The 8,491-nt window shown below is 36.1% G+C and overlaps 1 pseudogene; it reads right to left on the bottom strand.

The window, feature by feature from the left end:
• Positions 1–251: 251 nt before the first annotated feature.
• LOC106476798 lies at positions 252–2,636 on the bottom strand (annotated as a pseudogene).
• Between the last annotated feature and the right edge of the window lie 5,855 nt (positions 2,637–8,491).

Here is an 8,491-nt window from a genome sequence, read left to right as displayed (position 1 = left end):
GTTAACATGTCAATTATGAAAGATATTAATTGCAGCTGTTCAGAATTAACATTTTAAGATAACATTCAGAAATGTGTTGTAAATGAGTCTTTGTACAGTTTAAATACATATTTTCTTGAGATGGAATTTGTCATTTTCAAACATTTGAATGGTAAAACAAAGGCGATGTATTGTTCTCGTATTATTTTCGAAATTCAATGCCATTTCTGTGAAATTTTAGTAAAAGATTTAGAAAAAAAACAACAGGCAAATTTTCAACATGACAAGTTTTTGTTTATTGTGGCCACTGTACAAAAGTCCCTATATCAATGTTACTGTACAGATAAAATAATTTTATTGTAATACAGAATTTTTTGTACAGGAAGTTTTTTGTACAGCACGTTAACCACATGTGAGGAAGTTTTGATTTTCAGCCGTTGCTGAAACACATGCACTCTTTCACATTTTTCTCTAACAAATCCTATAATTCACATTAGTACCCCACAATAAGTAAGGGTGTTAGAAACAATGTGTACAAAGAAAACATTACACGTGACTCTGAAACTTCAATAAAGTAAAACATGACTATCAAGAAAAGATTGTGTGACTTTTTTATAAAATTAAATCATGTTATAAAAGGTGGGAAGTACACAAAAATATCACCAGGTTCCGTCATTTCACTCAGTATTATTCAACAATGTGTTACAGTGAATGAGTGACTACATCTCCAGATTCCATGGATAAAATGTACAGATCCACATGGAGAAACATTTGGTTACACAAAAGTGGTTTGGTCTTAATGCACGTACATTGTTCACTCCAACCTATCAAACAATGGAATGGGCTACTAAACAAATAAATTACAACACCATACTGCAATCTTTCACAAAACCTTAGCACAAGCTTTCCAAAAGGCATTACATAATTCTCACAATCTTATTGAAAATAACTGTACAACAGACCTAATATTTTACATTTTCCCAAAGCCAGTAATTCTATTATGTACATGCAACACGTTCTGGAAAGTTCTGTCCAAGATAAAGGAAGATTGAAACTGGTTTTCTTTGTACCAAATTACTCAATTCAAACACAAAGTATTTTACATAACACTTACTGTTATTTGATTATTAGTCTTAACAATTTTGGTCTAGCTTCAAATGATACATAAAGCCAAACATCCCAATTAAATTTCTCTTCAAGCTCTAACAACACTTACTTCTCAATAAAAATTTCCCATTGCTCAACATTAAAAAAAAAGCCAATTTAATTATTTTTACTTCTGTTTTTAATTACTTAAAAAAAAAAAAGAGTTAAAATAACCTAAGGATTGGTCCATCTGATACAGTATTAATTCTCTTTTCATTAAAAAAACTACTGGTACTTTTTATATTACATTTAAATATAAAACACCTAAAACGTTGTGCTAGTAGTAGTATCTGCAGATCACTGGTATAAAATCTTCCAGTTTATTATTTACTCTTGATAATACCGTTTACAAAATGTCCAATCAAAATGTGGAAAGAGCGATGGTGCAGTGACGGCTGTAATGGTCCCTGAAGAGTTGTACTTGACTTGTACTTCCACGGTCATGTCATGATTTTAATTTAACAATATATATAAAGTTACTTTTATAATACACAAACACCCACGAATGAAACAAAACGTGAAAGAGATCACAATTTAAAATCTCTCTTGTGAGCGATGAGAGAGACTTGGCAGTTAACCCTTAAGTGGAGACGAAAGCTGCAAGCTGCTCCATGCTCATATTACCCCAAACATTATCTTTACAACTAGCTCTCGAGAATGTTCCCAAACTAGGAAGACAATACTGGCTTCCAACTGGATAAGAATAATCTTCATAAGGAAAACTACTCACATCTTTATCATCAGACCTAGAATCCAACGATTCTGATGACAGCTTACTTCCCTCATAGATGATACAAATGCTACCATTTTCACCAATTCTGTATGACACTTCGTGAGGATCAACCCACAAAGCAAGCTCATTAGGAAATTCTTGCCGAAGTCTAGCTTCATTAAGACCACAAGCTTTTCCGGCTTTTGTAAGAACTGGATCCATTTTGTGATTGATTCTAAGACAACGATATCCAGAGCCTTTAAAAGGATTATCAGGAAACCAATGTTGTTGGTAATGATGCTTAAGCATCGCTTCCAAATGGTTCCGAAACATCTCCAGCTGGTTCAAATCAAGGGTGTTCCTAACTCGTAGAAGGTTTGTAAGAAAATCTGCAGCGTTCTTAATCTCCTGCCTCATCTCGGCGTTTTGTTCCAATGGAGTAATAAATTACAATCCACTTTTTCCAAATTTTTTTAATTGTTTTGCTTGTAACGTTGGTTTTCAGTTTGTAGGCCTGTTGCTAGGCTTAACATTAACAGTAAACTGGCAACAATATGACTAACTAGTAAAATAGTGTTAGGAAGATTGTGCGAGAAGAGAACGTTTGATGACGACTATTTTGCTTATAAACTAATATGAAGCTCTATATTAAAATCATACAGTGTTATCCTACAATTTCTTTTCTCATTTGGGAAGTGGACGGTAAATAACTGGCTCCTATAAACGACAAACAAAAATAACAAACTCCACTAACACGCTGCCTCCCCACTTCAGTGTCACGTCAGCACCAATATCAAGCTTATATTCCTATCTTTGTTAGCTTTCTTCGACGCATATGATGTCATGAGTATGTACTGTATGTTGTGATGTCACCCATACCTAACCAATGAAATTCTCTAAAAGACTAGCCTTGTTCTATTCTCCACAATAGGGCTCAAGCTCACAAATCAACCAATCACAAGTATGGCAATAATGTTCACTAAGCCATAGTAACAGGCTAGATGACGTCACCAATGAACTCCTAAAATAGCTGTAAACAGAGATCCGCCAGCTATAGAAGCTAACAGTCTGTCTATCATAAAGTTCAGTCCAAAAATTATAATACATTTACTAGCATATCCAGTTTCATAAGTACCAATTAAAAAAACACAAACAGTTTGGAAAACAAATAAACTATACACACTTTACAACTATCTCGTATTTATAATCTAGTTTAATATACTAGAAAAACTTGACGTCATATCCTTAGAATTTTCTAGGCATTATAAGTCCTTAAGCTAAGCAATTACTACATTTGAAATATAGCTTACAACAATACATATATAAAATCCCTTATTTTGCTTATAATCAGTGCCTCCAACTAAACGAAATGATCTTGTGATCTAGAAGTCACGTTCATGGTCAAGCTCCATAATAAAGCAAACAGTTTGTCTTGTGTTGTTGTTTTTTTTTTTGGGGGGGGGGGGTTACTTATGATCAGAACAATTTACAGTAGTTATTAGTACTGAGGCTGATACTGAACCGAAGAGAACAGTGACTATATTACCCAAATTAGTAATCAGAAGTATCTAATAAACTGTATGTCTATGTAATTACTACACAAAAAATCGGATTTTGATACCCGTAGTAACCACAGTACAGATAGCCTGTTGTGTAGTTAACAACAAACAAATAATCACTTTAATTATAGTTACATACTACCGTAGTATTTATCTAAAAGATATTTTTAACAACCTGCTGTTAATACAGCTGAAGAAAAAGTATACAGTTCAAAAAATAGAAGTGCTTTTCAAGTCCTAATACCACTAAATTAGTCTTAATCTTCTATATCACATAGTAAAAACATGATTTAAAAAACGTTCAGAAGCTGTATTTTCTTTCACAGGGTTGGCGAAGTTTTTAAATTGTGTTCAACAGAAGTTTTATATTTTAGATTACATTATGCTATTCAGCATATATTTTCTATGTATAAAGTCAAACTGGTATAGCGAGAATTTAAAAAGGACTATACAATATAAATAAATGTTTGCAAACTTTGTTACTTTGTAAAATTTAGCTATAATTTCATACATATACTTAACTGACAAATTTTTTCTTCTTTCTGTACAACGAATAAAGAAATTAGCTTCCTCTCGCCTGCTTTCACTTACATATTTCATATCTTAGACCACACAGTCTTCATTGTCTGGTCACCTTCATGTCCTTAACCACCAGTTTCTCTCTCTCGTCTGGTCACCTTCATTTGCTGGACCCCCACAAATCTCTCTTGGCTTGTCACATTCACATATTCAGCCACATAGTTTCTGTGTCTTGTCTGGTCACCTTCATTTGCTGGACCCCCACAAATCTCTCTTGTCTGGTCACCTTCACATATTGAGCCACATAGTTTCTGTCTCTCTGTCTGGTCACCTTAACATATTGAGCCACATAGTTTCTGTCTCTTGTCTGGTTACCTTCATTTGCTGGACCCCCCACAAATCTCTCTTGGCTGGTCACATTCACATATTGAGCCACATAGTTTCTGTCTCTCTTGTCTGGTCACCTTCATTTGCTGGACCCCACAAATCTCTCTTGTCTGGTCACTTCCACATATTGAGCCACATGGTTTCTGTCTCTCTCGTCTGGTCACCTTCATTTGCTGGACCCCCACAAATCTCTCTTGTCTGGTCACCTTTACATATTGAGCCACATAGTTTCTGTCTCTTGGCTGGTCACCTTCACATATTGAGCCACATAGTTCCTGTCTCTCTCGTCTGGTCACCTTCATTTGCTGGACTCTCACACATCTCTCTTGTCTGGTCACCTTCACATATTCAGCCACATAGTTCCTGTCTCTCTCGTCTAGTCACCTTCATTTGCTGGACCCCCACAAACCTCTCTTGTCTGGTCACCTTCACATATTCAGCCACATAGTTTCTGTCTCTCTCGTCTGGTCACCTTCATTTGCTGGACCCCCACAAATCTCTCTTGTCTGGTCACCTTCACATATTGAGCCACATAGTTTCTGTCTCTTGTCTGGTCACCTTAACATATTGAGCCACATAGTTTCTGTCTCTTGTCTGGTCACCTTCATTTGCTGGACCCCCACAAATCTCTCTTGTCTGGTCACCTTCACATATTCAGCCACATAGTTTCTGTTTCTTGTCTGGTCACCTTCATTTGCTGGACTCTCACACATCTCTCTTGACTGGCTTCACATTATGAACAAACACAGTCTCTCATCTGGCTATCTTTATAACTTGAAACAATCAATCTGCAGTTGTTAATTTCCACAAGCAATGACTTAGGGGAAATGATAATCCTTACTTATCAGGATATACTTGGTGGTATTTCAACTTTTGCTACATTGTGTGATTTTCTACTCAGTTATTGCAGCTAAGACAGTTGTTGGAATGACTGTTGACTTGCATAATCACTGGCTAACAGGAAGTAGCGATGCTTACTGTCCTAGCTATTGCATGGAATTTCACTTATAATATATGCACCACATTGTGTGATTTTCTACTCAGTTATTGCAGCTAAGACAGTTGTTGGAATGACTGTTGACTTGCATAATCACTGGCTAACAGGAAGTAGCGATGCTTACTGTCCTAGATATTGCATGATATTTCACTTATAATGTATGCATCACATTGTGTGATTTTCTACTCGAGTATCACAAGTTGTACAGATGTCTGGTCGAGCAATCAATGACTGAAGGGCTTTGCAACCCTTGTTTTTTGAGCTTTTGAGTAATTTCTCATTGCACAACAGCAGTTCAACATTTAATAAATATCAATAATCCTTATGAGAGTGGCAAAGGATCACCCAAACTGGCCACAGGGCAGTATACAGAAAGTGCCACAGGTACATTTAACTTTGTGTAACTTCTCCATGTGAGTAGTATTTTTTACCGATGTAAAAAGGTGGATTGGGTGAATATAAATGGAATAGGTATTTTTTCATCGAGGTTACCTACATTTGTATAATCCCAACTAACGAAAGTGTATTGACCTATGTAAAGCAATACTGTGTTCCAATGTCCTGGGTTGGCGGGCATTCCAGACAGTGAAAACCCATTCTCTATGGACAACTTTATTTGGCCAAAGGTGGGTTGAGTGATTCTTGATATACAAAGTAGTGGCAGGATGATTGTTTATTCTTGTGATGAGTATTTTGGCTGAATAGTCTAGTTCAACTAAACCATGCCAGTAATTATTTATATCATGAGATATATACAACACTATAAGTTTCACCAGTCAGAAGAACAGCATGTTAATGAGTCCGTAACTAAGGATGAATATTTTAAGAGAGTAGCCCGAGTTGGTTGCTATGTAATTGCACACACACACACACACACACACACTTGAGGCGATTCATTGAAAAGTTACTAGCATGTGCGGCAATGTGTGGAATTTGGAAACTCATATATATATAAGCATATGTTTGTGATAATATGTGTGTGAGTTGTGGCATACAAATATGTAACTTTACACAAAGTCATTCATGAGTGTTGTTCAACACAATATGTATCTATTACTGAGAACACAACTAATAGGACAACCATAAATTGAAAATGCAAGAATTTGATTAGAATGTTAAGATTTTCTGCATGAAGTTAACTGTATATATTGGCTTGCAAGACATTATTTGAAAAAAAACAACAAATAGTAAACCTCTTGTTTTCATTAACGCTAGGATGTGTATGTTTCTGTTTTAACATTGAAACATTTGGCAGGTAGTGAATTGTATTGAAATCTGTGAGTGCAACAGCTAGGTTCACGTCACACTTTCGAGAAGTAGAGTTTGAGGTGTGTTTTGCAAGCACTGGCTGGAAAGGTTTTAGTTGGATCAAACTGGAATGTGAGTGACGTGAAATCATCTGTGGAAAGTAAAATCATGAACAATACTACTTGGATAACAAACGTGAACTTAGTGCACCCGATGTTTTATTTGATTACAATGAAATGCTACCATTGTATCCAGTTTTCTGAATATTATCTGTACATTTTTCAAAACAAGGCCTCATATAATGCATACAAATGTAAACCTTGCAGGAAATACTGGAGAAGATAAATATATGGTGAGGTATGACTATTCTCCTCTATGCTGAACTTGTAACTGAAAAAAGTCGTTAGGGAAGTGAGATATTGGTGATACTACATTTTTATGGTTGGAAGAAAATACATTTAATGCTTGTAGTCACTTGTGTGGGTACCAAACTTTGCAGTCTCGCCATTTCATTCCTACTTGACCTGGGATCTGTTGTGGAGGAAATGATGCAGGGTGTACAGGATAGTCATGGATCAATCTGACAGCAATGACAACCTCATAAGCATAGGAATGATCCAGATGAAGCTTAAGACTGAAGGCTACTTGCATCCTCTGAGCTGGCCACAAGTAGTAGGGATTTTGCTCTAAAGGCTGGTCAAGCGTGAGCACATGCAAGCCAGTAGATATGTAGCTGGACCACGAGATTATGTTTAAAATGGTCATACTATAGTCCTAAAGGATATTTTAGTGCAGGGGGTTGCTGTAAAACTGGACCTGTTACTGCCTTAACCCACCCTTTGGACTGGGTTTTCAGACCTAATTTATTTGACATTAAATTTTCCAATATAAGTTTGTTATTACTAAGTTGAACATGTGTCAACTATTACCCAGTTTGGCTTACACTTATTTCTGGAGGTCTGTCATGAAGACACCAAGCTAGTCAGGACTCAGGAGTGACAGTTGTAGTTGTTGTGAGTAGTCATAAACTTTCTGAATATCTTCTGGAGTCCTGAGTGACAGCTGTAGTTGTTGTGAATAGTCATACATTTTTTTGTATTTTGGCTGAAGACTGGGCACATTCATATTCGAGGTTATTTATTTATTTTCTCCTGGTAGATCAACAGTTAGTATGAGGGCTTATAATACTTAGAATCATATTTCAATACCCACGGTTGGCAGAGCACACACTGTCCATTGCATAGTTTTATGATTACCAACAAACAAACAAAAACATATATATATATATATATATATATTCCTGTATATTCATGCTGTTATATGGTAAGTATTCCAACAAGGGAATTTTACATTTTTGTAAGATTATTTTCCTTTGGATTAACCTAATTATCCTAAGCTAATTGAAGTTTTTATGATGTTATTGGAATTATGGACGAAAACATTCTTTGCTTGTTTCATAATTTTTGTACAAAACTACGCAAAGAGCTGTATGCACATGACCTAATGCTGAATGTCTATACTACATGGAAGGATGCAGCTGACCATCCCTGATGCTGAATGTACATACTGGATGGAAGGATGCTGATGACCATCCCTAATGCTGAATGTCTATACTACATGGAAGGATGCAGCTGACCATCCCTGATGCTGAATGTACATACTGGATAGAAGGATGCTGATGACCATCCCTAATGCTGAATGTCTATACTACATGGAAGGATGCAGCTGACCATCCCTGATGCTGAATGGGTATACTAGATGGAAGGATGCTGTTGACCATCCCTAATGCTGAATGGATATACTAGATGGAAGGATGCTGTTGACCATCCCTAAAGCTGAATGGATATACTAGATGGAAGGATGCTGCTGATCATTCCTAATGCTGAATGGATATACTAGATGGAAGGATGCTGCTGATCATTCCTAATGCTGAATGGATATACT

Source organism: Limulus polyphemus, unplaced genomic scaffold, assembly GCF_000517525.1.
Source record: "Limulus polyphemus unplaced genomic scaffold, Limulus_polyphemus-2.1.2 Scaffold11636, whole genome shotgun sequence".
In the NCBI taxonomy this organism is placed as follows: domain Eukaryota; kingdom Metazoa; phylum Arthropoda; class Merostomata; order Xiphosura; family Limulidae; genus Limulus; species Limulus polyphemus.
This window is presented reverse-complemented; position numbering and strand designations above follow the sequence as displayed.